Source organism: Ailuropoda melanoleuca, chromosome 1 (genome assembly GCF_002007445.2).
Source record: "Ailuropoda melanoleuca isolate Jingjing chromosome 1, ASM200744v2, whole genome shotgun sequence".
NCBI lineage: Eukaryota > Metazoa > Chordata > Mammalia > Carnivora > Ursidae > Ailuropoda > Ailuropoda melanoleuca.
The window spans coordinates 177035709-177048010 of record NC_048218.1 but is presented as its reverse complement, the minus strand read 5'-3'; the positions used below and the strand labels follow the sequence as shown (position 1 = coordinate 177048010).

Below are 12302 nucleotides of genomic sequence, written 5' to 3'. Positions count from 1 at the left end.
CTTGACACAGGGAAAATGGATTCAGTTATGTCCAACATACACATGTGGAGTAGGATTCTCCCAATAAATTAATAAGATCTATAAACTATAGATCTGTCAAAAATATTAGAGACTATAACTCAGATAAAAAACAATATGTGTGTAAATAGAGATGCATTATTGCTAGCACTAACTGGAATGCAAACACCTAAGAGAAAAGGCTTTCCTTGACATTCATGGATTCAACTCAAAGTAAAGGTAAGAATACAAATCGGACTTTTGGGGATCCACAAAAATTCTGGACTGAAAGCTCTCATTTGTAAAACATCGATGGACCTATAAGATACAATGCTAACTGAAATAAGTCAATCAGAGAAATACAAATACCATAAGATTTCATATGTGGAATTTAAGAAATAAAACAAAAAAGAAAAACAAATAAAACTAGACTCTAGAACAAACTGGTAGTTGCCAGAGGAGAGGTGAGTGGAGGAATGTTGAACAGATAAAGGGAATTAATACTACACTTATCTTGATGAGCACTAAGCAATGTATAGAATTACTGAATCGTTATATTGTACACTTGGAACTAATACAACACTGTATGTTAATTATACCGTAATAAAAATTTTTTAGAAAGAGCGGTGTTATCAAGGATGACTCTACTTTTTTTCACAAAGTATTTTATTGTATGCTGCTGCCAGTGTATATAAAATAATTAGCCATGTGAAACAGAAATTTATGAAGATTAGGAGAGGTAGATGTTAAGGACTGGCAAAAGAAGGAGTTTATATACTATAGCACATATTATAGAGATAAGCTTTTGTATAGGCTTCAAATTTAGTTCTCTTCTGAATATTCTCTGGTTCATAAAAAGTGGTTTAGAAAACCATCCAAAGATTTGTTTTACCACAAAAAGGAACAGATTTTCTGGAGTCTGAAGGGATTCCTACTTGAAGATACTCCAGTCACCAGAGGGTCACGTTGAGCATTCTACAGATAGAATTGTTTCAAATCTGCAGCTGCCTGAGAAAGCGTGCGGTTAAGTCTGGCTTCCAGCCAGAACTACTAAACCACTTTCTTCATAGCAAAGACTCTGGAGGAACCAGACATGGCACTTGAGAGAGCCGGGCAGATTCTGCCCTGGATAGACTGACTGGTCAGGAAAGGCTCACTCTAAATCAAAGGAAGCCAATGACTTCAACACTAAACTATCCATGGTGCTGAATTGCCAGTCTCCACACCTGATTCAACAAGGATGATAAACTGGGGATAAACTGGGGAACTAGAAATGAAAAGATCGAATGTTCAGAAGTTAACAAATGTTAGAGAGTTAAATATGACTACTTGTGAGAATTTATGTAGGAATATGGTCAAAATTTGAATAGAAAATACAGGTTAGGCATATGGTAAAATAAATTCCTTTAATATCAAGGCAATGATTTCACTGTAGAATCTTGGAGGTTAGCAAAATCCTTTTGAGCAAAGGTACAGCAAGATGGAAGTAGTACTTTAAGAATTTTAATTTATGTTGGTATATACTACAAATTGTGAAAATTATGTTTTATATCACTGAATCCATAACAACATAACCTACTTTGTCATCACTTTGTCCCTAATGAGTCAGTACTAACTAAAAAGGATCATAAATGCTGGAGGGGCGCCTGGGTGGCTCAGTCGTTAAGCGTCTGCCTTCGACTCAGGGCGTGATCCCGGCGTTATGGGATCAAGCCCCACATCAGGCTCCTCCGCTATGAGCCTGCTTCTTCCTCTCCCACTCCCCCTGCTTGTGTTCCCTCTCTCACTGGCTGTCTCTATCTCTGTTAAATAAATAAATAAAATCTTTAAAAATAAATAAATGCTGGATTTAGATATAAGACATTTCGATAGCCTCCATGCAGCAAAATTAGAGTAAATTGAGCCTTCCCCGGAATCCATTCACGAATGTTAAGTTTCCAAATGATTCATTTTAATGATATGCACATCTATGAGTTCACAGATTGCATTTGATCAAAGATATTTTACTTAAAGGGATAGAAATTATTCACCTTGGTTATATGCAATCATTACAAAGTACTCACGGGTGTACTAACTGATACAAAGATTAATAAGGGTGAACACAGATAAATAGATAAAATTAGATGCATACACAGAATGTTCCTTATAAATGAAACAAATAAACTACTTATTTTTTATCTTTGCTTATCTAAATTTAGATAAAAATCAAGAGATTTTTTTTAAAGATTTTATTTATTTATTCGACAGAGATAGAGACAGCCAGCGAGAGAGGGAACACAAGCACAGGGGGAGTGGGAGAGGAAGAAGCAGGCTCATAGCAGAAGCCTGATGTGGGGCTCGATCCTATAACGCCGGGATCACGCCCTGAGCCGAAGGCAGACGCTTAACCGCTGTGCCGCCCAGGCGCCCCAAGAGATTTTTTTAATACAGTTAAGAAATAATGATCACGAATATCTCTTTCTCTGAAAAAAATTCTATTTGTCATCTAATCACATGTTTCCCTTTGCTATGGAATACTTCATAACTAGGTCTTTGGGAGGAAACTCTCAATTTAAGGAAAATTTCCTTTTCTCATTTAAAATTGAATAGTACCTCAACTAATCCAGACACTAGGATGATGTGATGTCCTTAATTTTCCCATATAATGATATGTATGTGTGGTAAGAAATACATCTTTGCTAAATTTCAAGTTTTGTTTCAGAAGATAAAAGTCTGATTTGGGCAATGTTCACAGAAGTTCATTTGGGGGGAAATGACACATTTCAGAATTGCAGACTTCCAGTTGCATTTGGTTAAAATAATCATTTTGAAATGGTGATTTTTTGTGTCTATGTTTAAAGAACTGTCCTGTGTATCTGAGTTCAGATTTCAGAAATGGCAAATTATGTGGACTGCAGGATGTATAAAGTCACAGCTAATAATAAGCATAAGTGTTGAGTTGTAACATCAACCCAATGTACCCACATGTCTTTCTTTATTTGGGCTTAGAAACAGTGCTCTTCTCATCAAAAATAATGAAAACCAGATATCTTGGTAGCACAGCTGGATTTAAAAATATGACACTAAAAGATATACACCTTTACCCTGAAGCAGAAAATAAAGTCTTCTTAAAAATAAAATCCTCTTACAGCAGCAAGATATACAATTATCTTGTGGTCTTAGTTGCTATATACACTTCTACAAGTAAATTAAGAGAGACAGAAATGATCCCAGAAGAAATATAAGGACTGAGGCTTATAGGGCTGAAAGATGTAATTGTCTTTCCACAGGACACTAGCATTTTTCACAAAAAAGACAATATTGAAATATTTGTCAATGATAAACACTGTTAGTTAGAATTCAGCATTTGACCTAATATTGGTTTTTTTTTTTTAAGTTGCATATAGAGTCAAACATTTCCTAGAAAAAGTAGAAATAGGATGTTAGGAACACTCTTAAGGCTTTTACTCTCCAGATATAAGAGCCACTTAGAAAGTAATGAAGCATGAGAGACTATGGACTATGAGAAACAAACTGAGGGCTTCAGAGAGGAGGGGTGTGGGGGAATGGGATAGACTAGTGATGGGTAGTAAGGAGGGCACGTATTGCATGGCGCACTGGGTGTTATACGCAACTAATGAATCATCGAACTTTACATCAGAAACCAGGGATGTACTGTATGGTGACTAACATAATATAATAAAAAAAACATTAAAATTTAAAAAAATGGACATATAAAAAAAATTCCCAAAAAAAGGAAGTATTATGAAACTTTGAACGCTTAACATTTTCCAAATAAAACAAAATGGCAAGGCATTAGATTCATTTCTACATCCACTTAATCAAAATTCAGGAAAAATTCTATTCCCCATTGCCAAGAGAAAAATGTTAAGGAAAAGAGTGCGTAAGTCATGATGTTTTAATGAACTGGTGGCTCCTGGGAAATTTTGTTGTGGGTTTTTTGTGGTTTTTTGTTTAAAGGAAGCTCTGATGAAAGAAAGGTTAGACCAAATTTCATAGTAATAACAGTGGTTAGCCTTTCTGCTAGGGATTCTGGTCTAACATTAGTGATGTTGTTTTCAACAGGAAAATTAAGTTATTACCAACATTGAATTAGAAAAAAATAAAACTTTAAAAAAGTTCAAGTATTCTGTTTGAAATAACAGCTAAAATAATTATATTCTATACATTTTTCTCTATAGCACACAAATAATACAATCAAAAGATTAACTTTAATTAAACACTCATACTTCACTCAAATATTTTTACCCAAATTCAACCCCAGCACCAATTCTTACTGAAAATACAGACTGCATGTGAAGATCAAGTTTTTAAATGCATATCTGTTCAATTTTATCGTTTTCATAATAAAAAATACATACCGTGTTTCAAATGAAATTTGGCTTTCATTATTTTATAGCTGTGAAAAATTAATTTAAATTGTTTCTTTGCTTTTCCATTTTGTACTACAGGTCTTTGAAATATATTTTTTCAACTTTCCAAGAGCTAGTATATCTACAAAAGGTCAATAAATAGCAGTTTGAAAACTTCGTCAGTACAGGCTAAAAATAGCCTGTACTTTCATCTTCCCAGTAAACCCTAATAGTGACAGAAAAATTCTATTTCTTAGTGAAATTCTAAATGAAGAAATTTTGGTAACTCTTTACATTAGAATCCAATTACAACACACTCTATTAAAAACTTGGTATAAGTGAAATTTGTCATGAACTTTAAGATAGTTGAACAAACGTTTGCATGTCTTAACCTGAAGGAAATACAAAATGCATAAGATATCACTGCTCTCAAAGTGTTTAAAATATTCTAACATAGGAAAAGTACAAACAATTAATAAAGTTAATTTCATTACAGAGCATTTTCACCTATAATATCCAAACACTTTAGGCATGGCAATCGCAAGATTTCTCAGTGTTCCTAAATATTCAGATAAATTTTGGGGCACCTGGGTGGCTCAGTCAGTTAAGTGTCTGACTCCTGATTTCGGCTCAGGTCATGCATGATTTCAGGGTCATGAGATCAAGCCCCGCATTGGGCTCCATGCTCAGCGTGGAGCCTGTTTAAGGTTCTCTCTCTCCCTCTGCCCCTCCCCTCACTCTCTCTGTCTCTAAATAAATAAATAAATAAAATCTTTTAAAAAGTATTCAGATACATTTCAAACATATCTAGGAGTGAAATAAAATAGCATCATCATTTTTGCACTCTGACATCATTCTTAAATTAATTAAAAAACAAGGATAATTTTTATATAGTTTTATGCTTTTTTTTCTTCACTACTCCTCTCTCCAAATAAAAGATTAATTTTAATGGGAATATTTTACTGAACAGCAACACATTCACATATTGTTGTTTATATGTCTTTTATTGTTGTTTATATCTCTTTTATTAGGATTTTAGTTTATAAGTGTAAATGTTGAGTTTTGAAACATTTCTTGAAGTAAATCACTTAAGTAAAATCATGCTAAGAGATTTTGGTCTTCAACCAAGATATCCATGAACATCCAAACAATAATGCTAATAAAAACTAGCAGTGTCAACCAGATAAACCCATTAAAAATTAACACCATATGAATACTATGTTATCTATATATCCACATTGTGATTACCAAGAGCTTTTAAATGAAACTCCCTGAACTACATAGTTGGTCTAAAACTTGCCAATGGCCTCATCCTACTTTCTAAGGTAGAAGCCTAAAACTTGCAAAATTTTGACTACTGTGTCTCTCCCTATCTTCAGTCTCCTTTTCTTCCAGCTCTGCACTCAAATTTCAGCTTCATGAGTCCAGACATTATAAGTTCCCCAAATGTTTTACACTTCCATATTTTTTCAGATTTTGGACATGCCATTTTATACACCTTAAAAGCTCTGCTCTCCATCCAATCCTTAGGCCTTGATATGTGACTAGCGTGTCTATTCCACCTTTTAGGGATTATTCAAGGGTGCTGTATAATTTTTCAGAGATGTCTCTCCTAATACTTCCATATACAATTAGGTTCTCCTTTGCCTGTGCTTTTACTGCATTTTGTCCATGCTCTCATTATAGCAATTATTCTATTGTATTCATTATTTATTTTAGCTTCTGCTTTCCGGCCAGATTAAAATTATCACCATATAATCATTTTATGGTCAGGAGTTGCAGGTTTCATCTACGTGTTATCAGTATCTAACAGTGTGCCTATATCAAAGAGATCTTCTGTACAGAGGTAGTGAATGACTAAAGGAATGGAGGTCTCACTGTTACTGAATTAATGTCCGTGCTAGGATGGCTGAAAATCCTTTCCACACTGTGTTGTTTTTTTTTTTCTCTGCAGGATGGAAATAAAATCAATCTAACTCAGAATATTATTCTAAGTGGATATAAACACATCCTCTAAACAGAATGTTCTACAAATGATTTCTCAAGACATTTACATATTAAAAGGCAATTTATAGGCATGAACTCTAAGACAGAGAACTTACAAACAGTATGATTTTAAATTGCTCATCATACAGTACAATAGAGAGATGATTCTTTTTTTTTTCTAGGAAGTATGCTACAAAAGACAAAGAAGCTTTATCATATCTCACTATTTGTGGTTCTATGCTAGGGTACTGTCACACACTGATATTTCAGTTAGAAAATCTTTTGGGATCGTGTTTAAGACAGATTCACCATATACTAAGCTCCCTTTAATAATTGATACTAGAGAGTCAATGAATTTTAGAGCTTGAGGCTTATATGAAAGAATAACTATATATATATATATGTATATGTATATATGTATATATATGTATATATATGTGTGTATATATATATATATATATATATATATGTTTTTCTTAAGACAATTCAGAATCTTAAGAAAAAAACAAAGATAACTTTGTTACCTTTATTATATCCAGGAGTGATGAATGTAAATACCCTGAAAGTGAAACGTGAGAATTATCTAAGTATTTCAAGATCTTTATCACCATTACCAGTTCATACATAAAGATGACTTTGTGTTAACACACTTCTCCATTATTTCTATAACAAAATCCTGCAAAGAGGGAAATGACACTGACTGCATTTTTTAACTGTGTAGCACAAACATGAAAGTATAATAGATTTTCATAGCACTTAAAAGATATTTCTGTTAGTGCTAAAAGCAAAGGTCAGAAAAAATATTTTTCCCCGGGGGGGGGGGAGTACTGAAAATCCCATCACTCAGTAGAATAAATCTGCCCTTTATGTTAGATTTTTATTTTTAATAAAAGCTGTTGAAGAGCTAATGATGAATAATAACACTAATAATGAGCAGCCTAATCAAAATGCTGTTCCTCCTACAGTACGGACATTAAGAGAAATGAAAAATTCCCATTTTTGTCTTCAGAGAAGACAATCTTATACTGTTTTTAGAAAAATCTAATTTTAGAAAAAAAATTAAAAGCATGTAGGATGTTTTCTATTTAAAGGGGTCCTCTGAAATAATACATGCAAGTCTTTTTTTTAATTAGATGAAAAATAATGTTATTCATGCCCTGCCTTTAGTCAAATTAGTAAAGTTTCATGTGTTTTTAAATGGGTTGGAAATTATATATGGTAATTATAAAGCTTTAGTGACTGTCCTTATATTTAGCATTGATATTTAAACATATAGGTTTACTATCAATTTTAAGACTGAATATTATTCCAGTGGCAGAGAAAACTAAGCACCCTGAAACCTTTCCATTGAAAACAACTAAAATTCTGAATAAAATAAGAAGAAAATGTTTAATGTTTCATTAAGATAGCATGAAAATAAGAATCTACTATAATTAGTTTGGTTTTACTTAGGACGAAGATGTAGAAAGCCAAAGGAAAATGCTGCTTTCACACTAATAATGAGAGAAAAATAGATAATCTACAAAATACAAAATCATAACTTTTCCAAAGCCCGTCAGAGAGCTGAGGTCTCCAGGCAACCAAGAAAACTAAATTTTACAGAGTGACAAGCCTCTAAGTATAGAGACAGTACACACAAACCATTTCACCTATGTCAAAGCATAAGAGAAAGAGATAGCCTTCAAACAAGCAGATAAATATAAATAAGCTAAAATTTTAATAAAATTTTAAAGAAGTAGTATGGGGGGCATGTCAGTTCTATAATGGGTAACCCAGAAACAAGGGGAGTTTGTATTCATTTGCAAGCTCTTTTCCATGGCTTTTCCCCATGTGCTCCTGAGAAAGGCTGATTCGGGGTGGGGGGGTACTGATGAGAGAGCTCTCTCTCCACTTGGCACAGGCATTCAGTTGTGCACAGTCTTTTATGTTTTCCTATACTTTTCTTTCTATGAAACAAAAGCTTTCAGCCATTTGGAGAAGAGCAGCAAACTCTCTCATCCCCTGGGATAGAGGTAAAAATCCATTATTTTGCTACAGGATAGAATCAAAACTCACAGCCACCAGGATTGGGATGGAAATACTCTCCAGTCACAAAACAAGGCAAATATCCTTTGCTGGGGAGAAATATATAATCAAAAACTCTATAACCATCAGGGAAGAACAGAAAAGCCTCTCGAGGAGCACCTGTTTGGCTCAGTTGGTTAATCATCTGCCTTTGGCTCAGATCATGATTCCAACGTCCTGGGATGGAGCCCACATTGGGCAGCCTGCTCAGCAGGGAGTCTGCTTCTCCCTCTCCCTCTGATCCTCCTCCCCTCTTGTGCCTTCTCTGTCTCAAATAAATAAAATCTTTAAAAAAGCCTCTTGACACCAGAATCCAAAACCGATAGCAAGCAGAGATTGCCAGCACCAGATAAGGGGCAAGGAATTATTTCAGCCCTAGATCAACCACAAATACAAAGCAGGATTTGGCTACCAATGGAAGGAAGGGGAGGAATGCAATCACAGATTCACCTTTGAGATCCAGGGACACAAAACATGCCAAACACTGAAGATGAACACACACACAAAAAAAGTAGAAGGGAAAACTCCTCTTGGCCCTTAACATGAAACTAATACCAAGAAACAAGCATCAGCCATCTCCCACGAAAGAAGGGTCAAGAGCATAGACAAAGGCTCGATAACATGTGTGCAAAAACTTCTAAAGCTGAAAGTAGAGCAAGAATGCTGACCAAAAAAAAAGGTAACTCTTCCCAACCACTGGATAAATTTGAAGCTTATGTTGCACCGAAGGGAATCATAATTACAACAAAATCTAAACCCTGCTCAATTCCTGATTAGGTTGATTCATACTAAGGATCTGAACAAAGAAGAGTCATTTCTGGTACGAATACTATTAACCCCAGTCTCTATTATTCTATATATTATGATAGCATTCAATAAAAAATTATGAGACATGTAAAATTATGAGACAAACAAAAAAAACCCATGAACAATGACCCATTGTGAAGAGATAAAGCAATCAAAGAATCATACTTAGAATTGATCCATTAGTTGAAACTACCAGACAAGAACATAAAAATAACCATAATGCATATATTAAGGGATCAGAGGAAAAGACAGATAATATGTATGAGCACACAAGGAATTTCACCAGACAGATGAAAACTAAAACTGTAATAGAAATGCTAAAAATAATAATAAAAATAAAAACAGTAATAGACATGAAAAATTCCTTTGATAATACTCATTACCAGAGTGGAAACAAGCTAAGAAATCAGTAAACTTAAACATGGAACAAAATAAGTCATCCAAAGTGAAATTTTTTTTAAAAGACTGGAAAACAGAGAATAAAGAATTCAAGAGATGCGGGAAAACATCTCCAAAACAAAATGAAACTTCAAAACTGGATATACCATAGTCAAACTGCTTTAAAAATAGAGAAAATGGAAAATGTTAAAGCAGACTGAGAAAATGAAACATTTCATAGAAGAAAACAAAGATAAAGTTAACCGCAAACTTCTTATCAGTAGCTAAGCAAGTCAGAATTCAATAGCCTGGAATCTTTATAGCACTAAAAGAGAAAAATCTATTGATTTTGAATTCCATTCCTAGTATAAGTATTTTTTCAAAATGATAGCAAAATAGTCTTTTTTCCAGATAACCTAAAGATGAATTCATTGTCAATACAATATACAACAAGAAATGTTAAAGGAAGTTCTTCAAGCAGAAGAAATGTGATACCAGGCATAGATGTGAACAAAGAAACATGAAGCAGCAGAAATGATAAAATGAAGGTAATCATAAAAGACTTTTTTTTCTTATTTTCAATCACTTTAAAGATAACTGACCATCTAAACCAAAAATAATAACACAATTGTGGGTTTGCAAGATATAAAGAATTAAACGTGTGACAACTATAGCATAAAAACGAGAAGAAACAAATGTAACTGTAGTGTTGTAAAAGCTGCTTAAATTATACATGAAGTGAAATAGTAGTATTTGGCAGTTGACTGTGATAAGTTACAAATTTACATTGCAAATCTTAGAGTATTACTAAAAAATGCTTTTAAGTGTATTATTAATAATGCAATAGTGGAAATTGATAAAATCACAAACATACTCAATAAAAAAATTTAGAAAGCAAAGAACAGATGAGAGAGACAACTAGATGGCAGAGTAACAGTAACTACATTACATTTAAGTGATCTGAAAATCCCAATTAAAAGGTAAAGTTTGTCAGACTAGAAGATAAAATAAGAACCAATTATAGAAATTGCAAAACAGTTTAAAGGTAAAGGCATACATAGGGTAAAAGTAAGAAGATAGAAAAGATAAGTCAGTCATGTAAGCACCATGTAAAAAAGGCGAAGTGGCTATCTTAATGTCAAATAAAAACATACTTCAGTGACAAGGAATATTAGTAGGACTTACATAATTATAAGGAAATCAATTCATCAAGAATTAATGAATTGTATAGATTTACCACCATTACACAGGTCACAACAATCTTAAATGCTTATGCACCCAAAAACTTCACAACACATGAAGGAATGCTGAGAGAACTGAGGAAAAACAGACATATCCATAGTTATAGTTGGAAACTTCAACACTCCACTTTCAGTAATGGGCAGAAAAAGTAGATATAAATTCATAAAGATACAGCAGACCTGAAGAATACTATATCATATTGGTTGACATTTAGAGAACACTCTCCCAATCAGAGCACAATGCACATTATTTTCAAATACAATGAAATGTTCACCAGGACAGACCACATTCTGGGCCATGAAACAAACCTCAACAAATTGAAAAGAAGTGAAATTATATGATATATTTTCAGATCACAGTTGAATGAAACTGCAAATAAAGAACAGAAAGAAATGTGGGGAAAAAAACCAAATATCCAGAAATTAAACAATAATCTATAAACACATATTTCAAATAGATAAACACAAGGGAAATGAGAAAACTTTTAATATAATAAAAACAGAAATCCAATATATCAACATTTGTAGGCTACTATTAAAGCATTAAATTTATAGTATTAAATGTTTATATTAGAAAAATAACAAATACCCCAAAAAAGGAAAAAAGAATAACATATAATTAATCAAAGTTTCCACCTTGAGAAAGAAGAGCAAAATAAATTCAAATTAAATACAAGAAATAATAAGATAAAAGCAGAAATCAATGCAATACCCAAACGAGAATACACAGAAAAAGTCAGTGAATCGTACTGTACCATAAAAATAATTTGTTTTCAATGCCATAGTACTTATATAAAGCTCAAACTTTATCATTAAGAGAAGATAAATATGATATAATGCTTAGTAATTGTTTGTAATTTTCACAGAATAGAATATGCTATTTCTGCAAGATCTATGCTGTAGTATTGTCTATTGACATTTTTCCAAACAATTATTTTAAAGAAAGAAGTGCATCCAGGTAATTTCTCTTTTATCAGCTTCTTTACACTTTTTCTAAAATTATGGAGGAAAGTAATGCTGAGAAAAGCACTCTCATGCATACAGCCTTGCAGCCCCCACTCAGCCACATAAGAGTGGGACTTGAAACACTTCCTTACCAAGAGATAAAGAGCCCTAATAATTTCCGCTGGGCTTTTCACCTTGTTTGGGAATATCTTTCCTCTTTACAAGCTCAATATATGCTCTTATGTTCTGCATAGCGTATGGCACCTGGCCAACCCTACTGCTACATCTGCCTTCCGTGGGAAATGTACAAGGTCCTTCTACTGTCATGAGAGGGGTGAGCATAGGCCAACTGCCCTGTGTCTGCTGCAGGGACAGAGAGACCAACTGGCCATGGAGGACTGATGGCCACTACTGAAGCAACTTCTCCAAAGTATGGTTATACAAGTTACTTCCTTTCTTTAAAAATAATTGACACATTCAGTAAAAGTATTACATCTAAATGAATTAAATCTAAATCCTTAAGTAAGGAAAG

The 12302-nt window shown here is 33.5% G+C and overlaps 1 pseudogene; it reads right to left on the bottom strand.

Annotated features, from left to right (window-relative positions):
• Nucleotides 1-885: 885 nt before the first annotated feature.
• Nucleotides 886-1092, bottom strand: LOC100463972 (annotated as a pseudogene).
• Between the last annotated feature and the right edge of the window lie 11210 nt (nt 1093-12302).